Source organism: Dromaius novaehollandiae, chromosome 24 (assembly GCF_036370855.1).
Source record: "Dromaius novaehollandiae isolate bDroNov1 chromosome 24, bDroNov1.hap1, whole genome shotgun sequence".
Taxonomy (NCBI): domain Eukaryota; kingdom Metazoa; phylum Chordata; class Aves; order Casuariiformes; family Dromaiidae; genus Dromaius; species Dromaius novaehollandiae.
The window spans coordinates 2,598,979-2,619,196 of record NC_088121.1 but is presented as its reverse complement, the minus strand read 5'-3'; the positions used below and the strand labels follow the sequence as shown (position 1 = coordinate 2,619,196).

The 20,218-nt window shown below is 39.6% G+C and overlaps 1 protein-coding gene across 35 annotated transcripts in view; it reads right to left on the bottom strand.

Annotated features, from left to right (window-relative positions):
- MORN1 (MORN repeat containing 1) overlaps nucleotides 1-20,218 on the bottom strand; it is a 220,845-nt gene that overhangs the window by 40,476 nt on the left and 160,151 nt on the right. For 21 of the 35 annotated variants that reach the window (XR_010392799.1, XR_010392789.1, XR_010392793.1 and 18 more), the window contains 2 exons: nucleotides 18,755-19,981; nucleotides 17,408-17,517 (listed from right to left, as the gene is read on the bottom strand). The exons of 3 other annotated variants lie outside the window; for them this stretch is intronic. The gene's annotated coding sequence lies outside the window, so the exon portion shown is untranslated. The remainder of the gene's footprint in view (nucleotides 1-17,407; nucleotides 17,518-18,754; nucleotides 19,982-20,218) is intronic. 11 more of the 35 variants (XR_010392798.1, XR_010392795.1, XR_010392804.1 and 8 more) reach the window with 8 other exon arrangements.

Below are 20,218 nucleotides of genomic sequence, written 5' to 3'. Positions count from 1 at the left end.
AGGGATAGTTGGTTAAAAAGAAGAGTAATAGATAATTCATTGTCTTTGGAATGCAGAGCAACACAGACCTATCTGTGATTTCAGATAGTTATTTTAGGGCCTGTTGCATGGCCTACATTGCCTGTCATGTAGAATTCTGGACCCAGGGTCTGCGAATAGATCACTTCCTTTCTCCAGGTCTTATAGTTTTCTCCATTTTACTGTCTGAAAAAGTTATATACCCTCCTTAGGAATGCATTTAGTGACAAGCCTTTATACAAAAGCTAATTGTGCAATACCATTATTAAGGGAGGAGACCAGCTGCCAAGAATCACAGGACATATTCCCATCCCATCAGCGACAAAGTTATACATGTTTGCTTTAGGTTTCTCATCCAAGCATCCACTAGTGAAACTTGAAAACACCTGTTCTAACAGGAAACTTTGCTTTCCCTTGCTATGAATAAAACAAACCAAAACAGCGGTAACATTTTGTAATTGTTTTTTCCAGTTTGTAAATCCAACTCTAAGATGTGAAAAGAAAATCTTTATTTAAGAGGGAAATAAAATAACAACCTCAGTAACACACACTCCACTAATGCCCTATGACATTGTTACAGATGGATTTCCTGTTAAGGAATCTGGATTTTGTTCTAAAAGTAACTTTGTAGAACCTCTACAGAACTTCCTGGATCACCTGCTTGACATGGTGAAATAATGCTTGTATTAAGCAGGATCTTAATGAGAAACAGTATTAAAAGAGAGGGAAAAGGTAAATAAGGATTTTCAAGTGTGGCAGTAGGACAGAAAAATCATCATCATTAGGGCAGCAGAATGTTCCCCACCTGTTTTATCCCAACTATGTTTTAGTGTAAAGAACTTTTCAGTTCCTATGTCAAACTGGTAGCAGTGATTTTGACAGTTCTGACATTGTTTCAACTTGTATAATCTAGGGTTCAAAATAATACTTAATGTCTCAAATCTGTTCAATATGGCAGATGTTGGAGAACGGCACTTTTGCAAATCAGGTGCCTATATAAGCCTTAAATTTATGCGCCAAAGGTTCTTTGGTCTTTATATCTTAACACACATGTTGTCAGGCTAAATGGCTGTACTGCAAGAGTCTAGCAGGGCTACAGCAAAGCTTGATTGTGCTAATGCAGGAAAGTGAAGGCAGTCTTCGACAAGCACAAGTTGCAATTAATGTACTCTCCATGAAATAGCTGCTGCCAGGAAAAAATGAACAGAATTTTGGCTTAAATAGTCTAGGCATTAAAGAACGGTTCCAAAGAGATCTGTGTAAAAAGCTGTATGGTAGCAACTGAAAGGAAAAAACAGAGAAGTCCTAGCGAAACTATAAAATATCAAGGAAATGGGGAGGAGGAAAAAAAAACCATTCTATTGTTTTTTATTAGTCTTCTTTTTGAACACAAGGGTACTGATTTCAAATAATTGTACACAATACTACTAAAGCCTTGTGTTGTGTGTGAACCCACAGCCCTACGTGTCAGAAGAACAAAATACACTTTTACCAGAAGATTATCACTATGTGAGAAAAACACATACGAAGTATAAATAGATGTTGTGGTCAGGGTTCAGGACTGAGCCAGCTAGATACAAGTAGGAGATAGAATATCACCTCTAAAAGAGCACTAGTTCAAATTCTGTCAATTATTTGGAATAGATCTGAGTGATTTTTGCTGAAAATTATAAGAGTTTCTCCAAAAGAGACAACTCCTGAGATCAACACTTATGTGTATACACACACGAGACAAAACATAGGAGTCAACATTTCTTTAATAGCTTAAAAGAAACTTAACTTCAACTGACTGTGATACCAAAAGCTATAGCTGAAATGTATTTCCATTATAATTCTATTCTATTTGCAGCTAAGATTATCATATGCATTCAGCCTTTTGGTACCTAAAGATGATTTTATCATTGATATACGTCAAAAGCTAAATACAAACTGTATGAGACACAGAATACGGGATTTAATCACTCAGTATATATAGGATGTGAAAGTGAACAACATGCTCATGACTGTAACATTAAAGTATTATTTAGTTGGTTAGATCACATTCCCACAACTACAAATTATCAAGCCAGGACAGACATTCCTAAAAAGAAGTTTTGCACTTTTCAGGAAAAGTTGAGAAGTAATTTTTCAGAGACGACAATAGTTGCTGTGCTGCAGTTTAGATAGAAGTTTTTCAGTTACACGCAATGGACTGTTACATGACATTTGAACACAGTGAATTATAAAACAATTCTAATTTACTATGTATGAGCAAAGTTCTGTAAAAAAAATTTTCCTAGGAAAAAGCAATATTGCTTCTGAAGCAACAACAACAGTGCACTATTTTATCACTAATATTTAATCATGTGGGCTATTGGATTGGTTAAAGACATTGACAAATACAGACATGCTCAAAGGACTCTTAGCATTTCAAACTGGTCACTCAAATACTTCTAATAAAGATCCTTCACCACGGTCCTGCCTGGTATATTTCTCATTGCTAAGGAAAAAAAAATCTTTTTTTTCTGATTTTAATTGTTTTAAATAATGATAATGTTGTTTACTAAAAGCAATTTTCTTTTTAAGATCAGGTTTGTATGATGGTTAGAATGAAAAGTTTGCCACAAACATAAGCTAACTATTTATGGAAAAATCAGTAAAGTTCAGGTTATTTGAATTTACTTCTAACCCTTTCAGGTTCAGGTGAGACTGCAATGAGATAAATGTAAGACAGCTCTAGTTGCTCAGGTCAGCTGAATTAGGAGATGCTGGAGATCCTGTATTCAAGGGTTTCTCCTGAAACTGTGCAGACTGAACTAGCCCTAAGCAAAACCTTAAATGTAGCTGTGCAACTTATATAACCTGTTCAAATAGATGATACAACAGTGACATTTACCGAAAACCAAACCAAAACAAGTTAGACAAGGAAAGATGGATAAAAAAAATCATTTGTGAAAAGAATGGTTTCTATTTGAGCTTCCTTTCAGACACTACTCTCTTTAACCTGATATATGAAGCAACTGAGTGGCTTTCTGATTTATGCTTAGCATGCACTATCTGTGTTTTCTGCATCTAAGCTGCTAGTGTTCAGACAGAATGAAGGAGGTGATCTCTCTACTCCATATCATAGGAGCTAGAGTGATAAAATAAATGAAGGATCCACAGAGTCTTGGCAGTTCATAGGCTTGACCTACTTGAAAACAAACAAACAAACAAAAAACCAGGAAGGACACTGGCAGGTTCACACTGTGAAGAAATCATCGTTGCTCCAACTCACTGTAACAAATTGTAAGTCGCTGCTGGAAGGCCACCTGCACAGATTCACTACAGAATTCAAAGCTCAAAGTGACCTATTCATGTCTGATATTGAAATAATACACTAGAAACAGTGTCCAGAGCACTATCCAGTCTGACAGTCACTGACTGCAAAAAACCTCTGTGGATTTAGCACAGCTCTCCCTAGTGTTGTCTGCACAGACTTGTTTTGCTAAACACACAACCAATGACTATCCACTTGCTTACAAGAGAGACTTACGTAAGTGCGTATAATGGGAGGCAAATCAGACAAGGATAAAGGTGGTGGGGTCAGCTTCTGATCTCAGAGTACTGTAAGTGAAAAGCAACTCCTTAGAACAATTTAGATTAGATTTTATACCAGGGGTGTACTTCTAAAATTAAATAACTTGTGAACAGCTGCCTGAAAAATGTCTGGAATTTTGGAGGGGGTTAGTTTCTGAATTAAGAGCCAGGAATTTCAAAACTGAAGTAGCAATTTTTATGCCAATTCTGTTCTTTCTAGCCAGTGACCCCCTTCACAAATAAGAATGTAAATTTTCATGGCTCAGCACCAAAAATTAAGACCAATTTTTCAAATGAGCTTAACTCCTATTTTAGGTACCTAAATAAGGGCTGCATTATGAAAAGCACATGGGATAAGTTCTGGTCCAACTATTTTCTGATTTTTTTTTGGTCCATACAAAAATGCTTTTCTGTCAAAATCAAAGTATTTCACATCAGCTCAAAAGGAGAGTTCATTTGCCACAAAACGTGACATTGATGTTTTCTGACTCCTCCTGTGATGCTGATAACTTGCTTTTCATATGAACTTAGTACTTGGAAAGCTGATAGAACTTTATGCATAAACAGACTTCCAATACAAATTAGGAGTTAGGAGTGAAGATACTGTTTCACAATCTGTTTAAGCCAATAACCTGTTATGTTGGAAAGAGCTATGGACCTATCATCCTTCCTGCTTTTGCTTCATTGCTTGTACCAGTCTTAACATAGTCATGCAATCAGCCAGACCATGGAGCTGACACTGCTGAAAAATAAGCTTTAGTTTTTGGCTTTCTCACCAGGATGACCAACTTGCACAAGCATGAATGCCTGCATAAGGAAGCAGGCAAGATGATATCTTCTGGAGGCAAAGCCAACTTTGGTCAACTTCACTGACTAACAAAACTGCATCCCCAAAGAACAACAAACATGCCCCCAGGGACAAACCTTTTTCTCTCTCTCTATTCTGACTTTCTCCAATAAACTAAACACAAAACATCTACTGTCTCTTCTGACAGTGCAGCTCCTAGGAACATAAAGCGTGGAGCCCACACATCACAGCAATCCCCATCTCAGTTCTCTTTGTTTCTTCCCTAAGCCTGAATAACCTCATTGCTTTATTATTGATCTTGGTTCAGTGCATCAAACAGGTACATACTGGCTGACTTGCCAGCATACTTTTCCTTACACCGCCAGGTACGCTTCTCTTTGCATCCAAATATTTTTAGCTTTGCCTTTAAAAAAAGCATGTGTAATGGACAGCTGGGAATATTTTTCTTAGAGAGTAGAGGAAAATGTATTTCAAACTGAGTAAGACAGCAGCCATTCCAAACACCATGAGAAAAGGTTCACGCAAGAAACCAGTACATGGTATTTTGCACATATAGTAAAATTCTAACAAATGGAGGGGATCTTAACTTTGCAGCCTCTCCCTCCCTCCCTCCCTCCCCCCCCAACACCAAGGACAGTGTTGTTACAATCCAGGTGTGGATTCTGCACACCAAGAGAGAGAAAATTTATAGATACCAGCTGAGTATGTATCTGCCTGCTCCTTTTGCTGCAGGTTGCGGAACTGATGTTACAATATGCAGACTTCAAAACTGAGGAGATTGTTCCTTTGAACAAGAGGGTCTGAAAAGAAAGGAAGTCAGAAAAGCAAACAAGTGCACTCAGTAATCCAAGTTTCATCATGAAAGACAAGAAGGTCTTTTTTTGTCTGCTATTGCCCTTATTATCCTTAAAATAATGGTTCTGGGAAGCAGATTTCAACACATACCCATAAAAAACTGCAGCCTAACTACTGAGCAAATTAACCATAGGGAATGGTGAATTACTCTGGATACTCTAATGAACAATATGATTTAATAACATCAACTGGTACAGCTCACTTAAAAAAAAAAGGCAAAACAAAACAAAACAAACCCCCAACAGAATCAGTTTGCTTGAGTTTATTACTTTTAAGAACCTGGATGACTCCACACTTCTGAAAATACATTCCACGCATTTCACAAAATTTAGCACTATATCTTACTTGAGAATTCTTGACAGCTATTAGACACTTTCCAGACATCCATTTAGGGCAGATGGTATAATTCTAATAAATTTTAGAATTTTTGAGAAAATTAGAGAAAACGATCATGACTTTTTTAAAAAGTATTTTATCTGACATCTAAAATATTTCTTGAGTAGTAGCATTAAAGAAATAGTTGCACGTGGCAAACAGGTTGAAATTCGGACAAGGCTACATCCAAAATGGCTCATAGGGCTGATGGAGGTATTTGTTAAGATAGTCAGAGATAACTAAGAAGGTCTGTTGCAGGTTTTATTTTTGGCTTGGTTAAGTATGATGTATAAGATTATCAGATGTACTACACAGACATAAAGCAGTACAGAACGGAGACAAGATCTGGGCTATTTAAAGAAACACGTTCTATTAAAAATTCAGCTAGATAAAGGGGCTGGATCCTGAAAACCTCCACAGGCCCAAGCAGTGGGCCAGATCAGGAAACTGTTGTTTACATTATCCATGGAAGATTATCTAACTCCAAAACTCTTTTCATCTTTGGATAAAGCCAGTAAGCAGAGAAATATACTACATCAAATCAGGTCAAAACAGTGACCAACTTTCTGTCTTACTACCAATGACTATTTACAACTCTACAGGAAAGACTGACCCCAGTTCTACTCATCACACACAGCTAATTGCCTTGCACCAGGCACGCAGCCTAGACTTAAAGCTGTCAAAAATGGATCACAACCCCTTGGGAAAGATGGGACATGCACAAACAGAGCCTTGCAAGCTATCCAGGCTTGATTGTACAGCCACACAAAGCAAGATTTTACTCTGTGTGATCTACATTTTTATTATTTATTTGGTTTCAAGATTTTCTGCATTATATTGAAAGATAACATGGATTTAACAGTTTACACAGACTGGAACAGATGATTCCTGAGCTTAATTCATGGCTGCAATACCAGCCAGTTCTTGCAAAGTTAGCTAGGTCACTTACCCTAATCTCTGTATGCAAAATATATTTAAATAATGGCTTCAGATGTATTGGGAGAGTGAGATGAGCACACAGAGGTAAACTAAGGTTTGTAAAGTGCTTCAAAATCCTTCAGCCACAGACACTGAAGAAGAATAAATACTGAACATATCAGAAAGACTCCCATGATTTTAAATGGACTCTAGATAAGTCCAAAAAGCTTTCTGTTGTTTTGAAGCTTTTTTCCCCTCCCCCATCATGACTGGGAAATTCACACACCCAAATGATACACTGCCCCTGTTTTTGAACCATACTTGTATTTTCTTACTGCAGCAATGACAGAGCCAGATGTATTCCTCACACCCAAGTTCTTGGCCCATGTGTCACAGTAACCAGAAAAAACGCAGTCTATTTCTCTGAAATGTAGGTCAACTCTGTATAACCTGTGCAAATGCCAAGAATGGTGAAGGAATGGGGCCCGAGAAATGGAGAATGTATTACTTGGCAGTGGAGATAACTAACACAGTATTTCTTGTAGCAGGGCAGGAAATCATATCAAAGATCTCTCCATAATCTTGGCTATTCCTGAACAGATCCTCACCATCCCTACTAACTCTCACAGAGCTGGAAGATTGCAACAACTTCTGTGCTCATCCAGTGGGACAGAGAGTAAAAGGCTTGAGCAAAATGATCATAGATGCAAGTTGCTAATACTGTCTATGTGGTAAACCCGACCATTTTTCTAACATCTCAGCTAAAAACAGTCAGCTATTTCTGTGTGGCCAATGAATCTCTCTCAAAATGCAAAGCAAACACAGGCATTCTGCAGAAAGAATTAAGAGATCTGAAAGCAAGATACATGTGCTAAAAAATTGGGCCAAGTGGCATATACCTGTCCAGTAATTCCTTCTGTCTTTATCTTCTGAACTGTGTAATAGTGTGTGACTAATATCAGTCCTCCTACTTGTTCAGCCTAGTCATTTCAGCTGATATTTTAAAGCGTACCACACTATATGCTGACATGCCTCCACCCTCCGCAAGCTTTCCTGTTCTAGAGAGAGACAGAAAGAGAGAATGACTCATGCATCTCTCCTATTACTCAAGTCTTTTAAGCAAATTCAAAGGAAAATTTTAAAGGTGCTCTCTTGATTTGGGAATGCCTGGGTGGAGTTGCGTTCTTTGTGTGCATGCCTGTTTTTGCCAAATTCTATATAATTTTCCAACCTCTAGAATGCTGAAACATTTTAATAATTTATGAACCTTTCTGGCCCAGTCAAATATCTCTCTTATTCCAGTGCAGGCTTGGAAATGCTGGAGGTACCCACTGGTTTAGGCAGCTGTAAAACAGGAAAAGGAAAAAACAAGGATGGTAGAATTAGGTTGCTAAATGCAATGTCTAGCTTGTACTCGGTTCAGCAGCCGTAACTAAGAAGTGAGGGGGTGGAAAGGAGAAACTGAAAAAACATATAAGGCATTTTAGACCTGATACCAATACTGACTGGCTTCCCAACATTGTGAAGAAACAGAAATACTGTAGCTTCTCATCTCACTCCCAGCATATCTATGTCAGATTTAAACACAAAGTATCACAAACTCTGTGCACTTTCAGAAGATAACCACATGATACCTACCAAAACAAAGGCAGAACAGCAATCAATCCCAACTACTCAGTGAGCAAACCAACAATAAAACTGTCAGGAAACATGAACTTGGAAGTGCATCTCTAAGTTTCATGAAATGAAGAGCTATTTTGAAGGAGCAGGCTACTTCTTAGAGAACAAATGAATAAAATTTTCATAAGGGAATGGCCTGCCTGCAAATCCTGCTTGCAGTTCCAGCCAAACACAGGTGATTCTAACAGTAATGGTATCATAAAGAAAAGAGCCGGATCACTAAAAAGGCAGATCCTCATCACTTACAGCTTTACAGGTCAAACCGACCTCCAGCTTGTGGGCTGCCAGTGGGTGTATTAGGGTTATGTGCCCACAAGGAAATAAATGAGCTGACACTTCACTTCTTTATTGCATGGCAGTATAATACTAACCAACCCTCCTCCCCCTTTTCTTTTTCTTACTTTCAGGAATGAATAAAGTAACTAATGTTGAGAACTCTTCTAAACGGGACAGAAAACAGCTGTTAAAAGCAGCTTCATACAGACAAAAAGCTAAAGAGAAAGTACTGAGTTTGGAAGAACCCACCAACTGAGCATGCCTAGGTAGCTCTGTTTTTAATCTAGAGCCCCAGAGAGTGGAGAGAACAGAATAAAAGTGAGTACGGAAAGCACCAAGAAAACAAATCAGCACTTCAAAAATCTGTTTTTCTCCTAGACTTTCTTCTTCTGGGTCAAATCTCAACCTCAGACATGAGTTAGAGAGAAGCACAATCCATTGATAAGGGCAGCTTGCTTGATGGCTTCTAATGTTGTCCCCAGGAGGATCGCTACTTTAAGCGACCCAGATGCCTTTTCCAGCTCCCCCTGTGAATTCAGAGTAATGAGTTCCCGAATCTGAACATCTAGTAAAGATTTATATTTTGGGAGAGGGGACGGACTGATGCTGGATGGCTGCATTAAAAGGTAATACATCCGTGTTCTCAGTGAAGATAATTAACTGGGAGGTGGGTCATGTGTTAAAAGATGTATCTGAAATTCGAGCGCATGGACAACCTCAGTTTTAGAAGCACATGGCAACAGAACTGCAGAGTTGTCTCTCGCTCTTGACACAAAAATGCACTGCCTGCCTCTAGAACAACTCAAATTTAGATTTTAATAGTAGGCTTTGGTCAGCCTCACCTGTTTGAGTCACTTCCTTCTCTGATGAACAAAAACTTGCACAAACTGCACTGAGGAGGAACAATGGGTCACAGTACTGTCCTGAACTAGATTCCTCGGTTTCTGATGTATTTGCAGGATGGGCTCATGACATTTCACTGGTCTCTCCTTCCCAACCTGGCACCACCTATATCAGATTTTTCAGACAAGGAAGTTCTACTTGCTTTGCAATAGGTTTCTCTGAGCTCTCAGAACTGAATGCAAGCACGACCGGGACTTCCTTCTAAGGAAGGGGCTTTTTATCTGCTCAGCTACTTTCTTTTCATGTAGCTTTCCATGTATAACCAGTTTCCAAACACAGCTGCTGTCTTTCTTCCATCTTCACACCCCACAGCAACAGCAAGACGAAATCCTCGTTAGACAAGAAAGCAACGCTGCTTCTGCTAAAAGAGCCAAGCGCGGCAGGCAAAACGTCACTCCTCCAGCCCTTCCCTGGTGCGGAGGTGCGAGCTAGGCCCAGCCCCGCAGGGAAGGGGGCAGCGCCCACAGCAGCAGCAAAGGGCCCTGCGCCCAGCCGTTTCCTTCGATGAGCACCGGCGCACAGAGGCGACGCCTCAGCGATCTGCTTTCCGCAATAGAGGGCCCTCTGCCTGCGGGACCCCGCTGCAAGGAGGCCACGGGCCGGCACCCCCCGCCCGCCCTGCCCCTTCCATCAGGTACGGCGCCCGGCCCCGAGGCGAGATGGCGGCCACCGGGGCGTGCTGCGCCCTTAAAGGGCTAGGCGCCGGGGTACACAGGATGGCCGCAGCGGGGGAGGGGAGGGGCAGAACCCGCGCTGGCGGCTGGGGTCCTGCAAACCGCAGGGTAGGCAGAGGAGCTGGGCCGAGGCTGTAACTCGAGCTGCCAGCGGAGGTGCCCCTGCCCAGAGGCCTCGCGCTGGCGCTCGGTCCGTCGTCCTTCGCTTTAAGGGAGCGCTGCTCCTTTAAGAGCCTCGGCGGCGCCCCCTGGCGAGCGGAGCTCGGGGCGCGGCCTCCGCCCGGCTTCCCCCGGCGCTGGGGACGGCGAGGCGCCGCAGAGCGCAGCGCCAGCGCCCGGGGGCCGCGCCGCGGCGGCGGCCCGGCGGAGAGGCAGCCGAAGTTACGTCGCTGCGAGAAACCCGCGCCTCCTGCGGCGCGAAGGCCTGTGTTGCCGGGACTTGAACAGCAGTGTTAAAATCCCCTTGGAGCCTTTAAAAGCATCTCAGCTTAAGGCTTTCTAGGAGAGGTGGTGAGCAAGCACGTTTCTCAGCTCATCTTTCCCCACCTACATCAGGCTGATTTCTAGATGCAGACTTAGAGGGCTGCACATGGATTTAACTTCTGATCCTTCTTCACTGGTTTTTACAGCAATCAAGCTGAACCTATGGTTGTGCTTTTCCTCATCAGAAAACCTGCAGACCACTGGCAGTACCCCAGAAACACCTCCATTTTAAGCACCTGTTAGTTTCAAAACCAAACGGAGGCAGGAAAAATTAGCTCAGTCTCAGTTTGCTTCAATGTTTCCACTATAATACCTTGCCCTGTAATAGAGCACTCAAGTCACTACTCTCGTCCTGGAGCTCAGCTTTGGGGAGGGGGACTACAGCTCTTCCTAAACAGCTTTTTAAAGGACTAGAACAAACTTCCTCAAAACCTTCTTGCAGTTAGGGGCAGTAGAAAACTGGGAAAATCTTTCCGATTCACTTCACTGTCCCAGACTCTTGATGGGGGAAATTTTGTCTTCCTATAGCCAGCACTGAGCTGTTAAATGTGTTCATCCTCCCAGTTTACACTTTGAGTCTCAAAGCAGTGTCAGCAGTCCCCAGCAGTAGCAGTCTCCCTCAGTGGGATTCTGAGCAGACATATGTCTGTGGTTCACCCAGTCACTTGCTAAATCATTAGCCCATGAGTACCTTTTTTTATTTATTTTTTAAGCACAGTAGCAGCTTCTAAAGAATAAAGAAGCAACAGGAAAAACAAACTGCATCAATACTACCAACCAGTCTCCCTTTCCTCATAGGCCAAGCCATGTGTCTGAACTAGGACCCAGTGTTTTATCACTTAGAACCTGCAAGTTTGATTACAAAGTCTAGTCTGATGGCTGACTGGATAATTTGTCTCTCAGTTCAGAGAGAAATGATGGAAGTCAATTTGACAGCTGCGAGGCTCCCCAAGGATTCCAGACCCAAAGTGCATAGAGCAGAGACAGACATGGCAGTGCACTGAATACCAATGAAGCTCTGCCTGGGAATAATGTTGAGGCAATACAGATTGCACATGTTCAGCTGGAAGGTTATCACTATCATCATGCTTATTACTTCTATTATTAAGACATAAAAGAAGCCAAAGGCTCCTCTTGGTCTCAGAGAATAGAAGAGTTCCCAGTTCTGACCCACACTGCCCTCAATTAAATGAGGATACAGAGGGTTAAGAAGATCCCACCGCATAAAAGCTAACAGAGGTTGCCTCTAGTTAGAATAGGAATAAAACTGAGGCTGAGGTTAGGGAAGAAATTAACTGAGGTCCAAATGGGACCTAACTTTCCTGTGTCTTGTACCTAGTGTTATGAGGGAAAACACTATTCCTCTCTCTTCTCATGGTGATGGCAGGTGCTCTGTAGATCTGTAAGTGTTTAGACAAGGCACCAGCCAAGGAAGATCAGAACCAAAGTGCAAAAATGAAAGCATACACAGTTCTGCTGGTGTGCATTCAGTTCAACACCACAAATCTATTGAACTGATAACTGCAGAATTTGGCCTTAGATATCTATCAGACTACAACTACAGTTCAGTAGCTTGAATAATTAACATACAAATCCTAACATTTGGTTTCTTGGATGGATGGCAGTAAAACTGAACATCCTTTTCTGCCACCTGTAAATACAGGTGGTTTCAAAGCCAAGCATGTGAGATCAATTTAGATTCTTTGCTTACTCTAGCTTCTTAGGATTCCTTATGAAGTCTTGGGGACTGCTGCTCCCCAGCAGACTAGTGCTAGACTGCTGCTAGACTAGTTTGCCCAAATATCATTCAAGTTGAAGTCAAAACAGCATTAAACAGAACTCAAAGCAAACTGGCTTTGATGTTCATATTCAAAAATATTCTTCTTTTGCCATTGGAGAGAAGGGAGGTCAATTAAAGCAATATAGTAGAACCTGCTTACAAAGCAAATTTCTCCTGAAAAACAGATTTACAAGGGAAACTAAGCTCAGTGGTATCACCATCAACTCAGTCATAAGCGTTATAGTAGGAGCACAATTGTTTGACTAAAACTATGGTAACTGTACAGATACTAACATGCAACCCTGCTTTATTAAATCAAACCTCTAGTGAATCTGTTATCACCATAGTAACACTGTAGTATTACATGGAAACATGTTGAACTACAGTTTGATATCAGCATCTGGTTAGCATCTGCACAGCTTCTTATTCACATTATTACAATTGTAATCCAAGGAGAGCAAAGCTTAAGTAAAACTTTAAGGCTAAATTCTGGTCTCAGGTGTGTTATATTTAACATTCAGATTCCTGATATGTACCCTATACCTGAATTTATAATTAGGGTCATGGTGTGGTATTTAGAGGTTAGTGTTTGTACATCTCCTAGGATGCAAACACACACAGTGTTGTTGGTGATAATATCCATGCAGAAAATTGTAAAACTATATGATAATTGCAACTGACCATCTCGCCAGCACTCTCCACAGCAACCCAGGTTTGCTGGGACTGCTTCTGACACTCCAATGCTTTGAGCAGTTTCAAACAGAGCTTGTTCTATTCTTATTTATTTTAAACCACCTGTCACAACATTTTTCCTGTCTTCTTCCTCCCACATAAAGTGTGGAACTTTATTCACAAAATGGCACTGGCATAAATACAAAGTTAAAAAATGTTCAGTCTGAGAAAAGTGACAGGTTTAATGCCCAAAATCTACACACAGTCAAAATAAGAAGTGGCCATTATTATATCACTAGAAAGAGATGTTTCTGGATATAAATAAATAAATAAAAATAAGCCTTTTCTTTTTGGCTAATAATAAATGATATAAAGGGTGCCTTAAATCACAATATTGCTACATATGAAAACACTTCTTTTTTCCCCCAGAAGCTTTTTTTTTTTTTAAAATAAAAAACAACCACAGTTCAATTTCCTTTTGTGTTAGATTGCACACAGTTCTATTCAAAACATGCCCATCTTTGCCTGTGCAAAGTTTTCTGTTTCTGTGTTATGCCAAGCACAACGATAGATGAACAATTTCAAGTAGATTACACTACTGTAAGCTGTCTGGGACAGAGGCTATCTTTATTTTCCTGTGTTTCTGCAGCACAAAACCTTCAGGAGCCCTACTTCACAATCAGTGTATCTAAGTGCTACAGAAATAGGAAAAGATAGACAAGTCCAGGTACTAATAGTACAGTGGGTGAAAAAATAATTATACCTCCTAAAAAGAATTGACAAACCCCTCTATTTCTGTAGCATAGTTTTTATGGATAGATTCTTGAATCTCTGAAGGATCTGCTGTAACTTAAGGTTTTGTACCAAGTTTACCAGGTTGAAGCTTAAACTTCTCAAGTATTCCAGACAGTTAAACAGGATACTGAAAATCTGTTTGTTTTCCTTTGACTATAGACAGCTAAGGTAATAAACGAAAAAACAAACAAACCCTCTCCTTTCTGGGAACTGTTGCTAACACAGCCTTTCCAGTCAAAGCATCCTTGAAGTAGCAGCTTAGGGAAGTAAAACAGCATGTAGTAACATAAGTTTCTCTCAATAGGTAAATGCAATATTAATACCAGATAGTTCAGTCATTTGCCAACTACTAGCATTCTAAACATACAAATTTACAGTGGATTAGATGTCCAAAAGTCATGGAATTAGATGAAAAATGTTTTTTGCTTTAAATTTTTATTTGCCTTTGGATTTTTGAGTATTTAACAACTCACTAAAGTCAGAACGGCAAGTTTTCTTCTGCAACTGCAATAGCTGGAAACTTACTTTTGCTTCTTAAATACCATGCAAGTTTGCTACATATTCCTATGATATCAAAAGATGGCTGCTTCTAGGGAAAAAAAAACAAGACTCACAAGCATCATACATAATGACAACACTAACATTTTTAAGAAAACTCTGCACAGATGATTCAAGTTTGGCATTTAACATTACTAACAACCTATCTGGTATTCCTGCTTCATCTCAGTCATATAATGTGGACTGTCTCTTAAGGAATACAGTGTACTTGAGGCAGAATAAATGCGCAAACCAGTGAAGACACCATCATTTTTTGCAATCACAGACAGTAGGTTGTGTAATTTTTTTCCCTTCTCAATAAACTAAAGCTCCGACAAGTGAACAAGACGCAATTGCCTAACAGTTTAGTGTTACATCGAGATGAACAAGGAGTCTAGTGCATTTTCTCAGAGGAGAAAAAAAAAAGTACTTTTTAGAGACCATATATTGCAAGCAACTGGAAGAAGTGGCATTTCTTTCCTGTGCCGCCACAGAAATCTGTTATGTTACAGATTTCACTGCATGTTGTGTTGCAAAGGCATTTATCATTTCTAGCACTGGCACAAATATGTAAATGACACTGAGAAGAAACATGTGGGTTGAGAAAATCAACTTATTTTGAAGAACTTAGAAGCCTAATCTGTTTCATGAAATTATTTCCATATGGATCACAAATCTATTTCTTTTAATGTCTGCAGGAAGGATGCACAAATTGAGCAATGTATAGACGGGCTAATTTACTGCTACCCTTGAAGGCATGCAATATAGATGCAGAATAGATCAGAGGTAAATAGCCATACTAAAACAAGCACTATCTTAAAATTCCATCCTTAGAGCACATAAGAATATTTTGAGTGGTTGGGTTAGACATTTTGCAATGAGGTGAAATACATGGCAAGTGACACTGGATTAAGTGCTTAACTTCTAGAAGTGTGTAGGCATCTAAATCTGTACATTAGTGAGATCACTTAGTGAGATTTTCAATAGTGCACAGGTGCTCACCTGCCACTGAAATCAGTGGGCAGTAAAAATATCCCAAGTGGTCTGGAAAATCCTACCAGGTACAGCAGCTTTTCTAAAAAGAGAGTAGTACCTTTGAATTAATCCAGTCCTACACGTTTGTCAAACAGAAATAAATTTAAACAAGTCTTGTAGTGCTTTGATGATTATGGGCCTTCTGAAGTTTCATCAATTAGTTGCTGAATGTTGGTAGGGTTCTTGGTTTCAACTGCAACGGGAGACACAAACTCAAAAGTAGCAGTGCAGTTTGGGAAAAGTCATGGGAGAGTCAGCAAAACTAAGTACTATTTCTGCTTCTGGTCTATTGTGTGACCTTCTGGAAGTCCTTTTCTTTCTTATGGCTGTGGTCCCCCCCTTCACCCTTTTTGTGAAGTGAAGGTTAATGATACTTTCTCTGAAGCATCTGTAACCAAAGGCACATCCATGCAGTTACACATACAACTAACTTCACTATTTGCAGCTGTAGAACTTAGTCCCAAATGCAATATAGTGAATGTCACAGATGAAACTAGAAGAATTTCCAAAACATTCATCTTCAGCAAAGGGGGAAATCTTTTGGAGAATTTCTAATACGCAATCTGTATCAAAGAAGTAGAAATACAATTCCACAAACTTCCTTATATTTCTGAAGCTATTCAGATTTGTTATTTTTAGTCAGCAGAAGATGGAAATTGGTACTAATCAATGAGATACTGGATGCAAATCTAGAAAGCAGAAAAGCCCACTGTGGGGGGAGGGGAGGGCACTAAGTTTGACTTCATTATGGGTCATATCTGGGTTACTGTTCTTGAGCTTCTTGAGAAATTACTTTTTTCATGAGGTAAGTTTAGGTCACAATATATCTGACATTAATGAGGTTTGACTGTCAGAGCTTGCCATGCCTTCAAAATATTGAAGTGTGTTCAGTTTTTTTTTCTTTCCTTTCTCACCATTTACAACCATCTGCACAACAACTTCAGCCTTTTGCAGTGACTACTATCAGGTATGGTTTGGTGGAGCTTATGGGTGACAAAAAGACAGAAGAACACTCAAATCCATGAAATATACAGCTGTGAAGCTTTCTGATCCTTCCAAAAGGCTTATACTTTCATAACACAACATGCAATATGCTCACATAGCCTAAACAAAGCACAGTAGCTGTAGTACCTATAGAGAGCTCAAAGGGGCTTTCTAGATTCATAGACACTAAGTCTAGAAAGTATCTTCAAGGTCTTTTAGTCTGACTTCCTGTATAACTCAGGCCAAGTAGTTCCACTCAGTAATTACTGCCCGTGAAATAGTTACTCTTTCCAGCTGCCTACATGAAAGTGTGTAAGCCTTAGATTAAATGGCATGGGGGGAGGAGTTTATCATGCTTAACCATGAGAACAGGTGAAGCAATATTGGCACTATTTTGGGCAGAGATGAATATTACTAGTGTTTTTGCATATACTTACTTTCCATAGCCTACAATAAAAAGTCCTGTTTTGGCTCAAACTTCTACCATAAGCTAACTGTAATCCAGTGCAATAGGCTCTGCAATAACTACATGTACAGAAAGCAGCATCCATTACAAACTGGAAATCTGAAGCAGTAGATTTTTGCCAAGTACCAGCACATAATTAGAAAGACAGGATAACAGACACCACCACTAGTGGCAGACATACAGAAATAAAACCCACTAGGAAAGGAATTGGAACCTGCAACTTTTCTAGTACTTTTAGTCACATACCAGGTTTATAGATGCTTTTTCCCCTTATGATGTCTTAAATACAGGTTCTATAACTCCCTCCTGCATTTCACATAAAGCAACAGGCTAAGGCTAGTTAAAGACATAATCCTTCTCTTCATCAGATAAGAAGTAGCTCTAACAAGCATAGTAAAGTTGCACTAGTAAAAAAAACAACATAAAAAAATGGTCAGGCCCTATGAAGCAAGGGAAGCCCAACAAGGACCCAGACTAAGCAGCTACAGAATCTCTAGAAGTAAAAGAGATATCTCATACATACCCCTGCTTAAGGAAAAAAAAAAAAAAAAAAAAAAAAAAAAAGAGCTATACCAAGATCAACCACTCACCATTTCTCTCCTCACTCTAATCTTTAGCAGTGCTCTCTCCACTCTTCAGCTCAACTTTCAGGAGAAACTGCTGCTTCCAAATGGCAATTTCACAAGCACCTGTGAAAAAACTAATTGGAACTAATTATCTGTTGGTTGTCTGGGACTGAGGGGTTACAGCAATTACTTCAGTGAGGAAACAAGTTGTGGGGTAGCTTTTTTTCAGAAAAATGAACTAAGCTACTCCCTAAACAAAAGCTTTTAAAGAGACAGAATCTCTGAAAGTACTCTTTTGAAGGGGGAGCTAACAGCAATCTGAATTAAAAGTCATTTTTGGAGAATGTTATGGAGAGCATTCTGATTATAACCTCTATCACAATAAGCTATCTAGATGTTTGAAACTATTTTTCCTTCTTTTCTCCCTTCTTGATACCATTTTTAAAAAGCAAAAAAGGATACAAGTTTCCCAACACTTTAACATGAATTACTAACATTGAGCCTAGTGGTAAACTGAAATGGTAAACTCTAGCAGTGAAAGTGCAGTGATTAGGGATTACCTAAATGCAGTTTACTTCTGCAGTTAACTTCAAGTTTTGCTTTTCTCTTTTTCACACTTAAATACAACTCAGTGAAATCACTGCAACCAAGGATTTATTATTTGTAGTATTAATAATCATATTTCTGACAGTAAGATGTACATGCTCATCAAAAGTAGGTCTTGTGCTAGTTTTAGCCTGATTATGGAATAGTAGGTGATCCCTGAATTGTTATCTACATAGACCAGAAAGACATCACCATTAAAAAACATAAGCAAAGTGAGTAAGAAGCCAGCAAACAATCTTTGATAATTTTGGGTATGGGTCTAGCTGGGGGTTACTTATCTAAGTGGAACAAAAAGGAAAGGAAGCGGTGAGATTTGATAGGATAAAGCAATAAAAAGGAAGTTTAGCAGAATAGGCTACAGGTTGGAAGAAATAGTTGTGAGCCAAAAGTTGAAAGAATTCAATGAAAAATACAGAAAAGTCTCTGAGGACTGTACAGTTATAAATCATCATTCTATGACATAATGATAATTGAAATTAATTCCTCTTTGGATATCACAGAACATCTCCTTTGTGAGGGGGATGAATCCCCTAACTGTGAGGAGGCGCATGAGCAATGGTGAAGCATTACTGTTTTAATCAAGAGACAGTAACATCAACATTAAAATTTATGTTTGCCTGTGCAGCACAGATGCATTTTAACCAAGTCTCCTGAGGCATTTGACTGTGGCCAGACTGGTACTGAACAGAAAGAGTAGAAAAGAAGCTGGACTGCTGCCTAATGGGAGAAGGAAGGAATAATACAATTTTTTTAAAAGCAACTCACCAGAGGCTGGCTCCCCACAGTTACACTCCCCTGCAGCTTACATGCTTGGGAAGAAGCAATCCAGGTATTTATTTCCAATTCTTTGTAATGCAAAAGAAGATAGGCCTCCTGCAAGCATAAATAACTAGTCCAGGACAAAGCAAAGAAGGTTACAGAGTACACAGCTTTAGTAACAGTCAAGGTAAGTGAATAATATCAAGAAGCATAAATGCAGTCTTCGTACTTAGCAACTGCATTCTTAAACCAATTTAGCTCCAACTTCAGTGTCTGCAGAAACAAGCACGATGACAAGGGAAGAAGGCACCTTAAGGATTAGCCTTGTTAACTAGTAACCAACCTATTGTTATCCTCCTCTGCATGTTGTCATTATAAATATTGCTAGATATCTCAGATATTAGACATTTCTCTGCATACCTAATAATTCTCTGCTCTTGAAATGTGCTTGTCTGAGGTGATATCCTTTGAGAGGTTTAGCAAGAAGCAGAAGTTCTAGAGCAGAAAGTTTGTTTAAAGGTGGGCAAAATGCGCTTTATTTTGGCCACATTTTAACTGCATAAAATAGTAATATTTCAATATCAAGGCAATTAACTCAAGGTAGATCTTGTAATATAAAGTTCTAGTGGAAACAAAGCAAAGGCGTATCTTACTTTTTAACATAGCTAGTTAGACCTTCATCACAGCCCCTCTGCCCCACTCTTCTTTCTCAACTGTCTGAGTAAAGAAACAGTTGTAACTCCTCTGGAGTTCTACATCAGGATAATTGGAAAAAAGAACATTTCTCAATTAGAAACAAAATACATCATAAAGAATTGAAGTATTTAATGAGGGGGAAAAAAAGCATCAGTGAAAGAAATAAAACTGTGACTACATTTTTAGGGCAGATAAGATGCCTAAGGATGCCTATGTCAGCATTGATTATGACTGGGTGACAACAGGCAAGAGTCTCTTGAGATCCAAAATATTTGCCAGATGAAATTTTCTTGGGAATCAGCAGTAAGTCCTTATTGATAGCTAACTAGATGCCAACTGTGGGCAGTTCACAAGATCTCATTCCCAGCACACTACCTAAAGAAATCAGAGGGTCTAGCCTTTCCTCTTCTCTTCAAAACTGGAGTAAATATTTCTCTACAGGTTGATGGTATACTTACAGGTGCATTCAGGGCTCTTGTAGTTCTGAGTGTATCCTTCAAGGCTCTCTAGTGATGCAAAGTCAGGTGGTACTGTCACCTTAAGCATACAAGAGGAGATGCTCTTAGAGCCAGGAGGGCTCTCTAAGGTACACCAGCATTTTGGTGAGTATTCATTGGTAACTGAGTGTTTCTGTGAGCATGATTTGTTTTAATTTGCTCTCAATCAACGCTCCAAAATACCAAATAACGTTTTCAGCAAAGCACATAGTGATATTGGGTCAGATTAACAATCAATGGGTTACTCTTAATGCAGTGAAGTTCCTGCATAATTCAT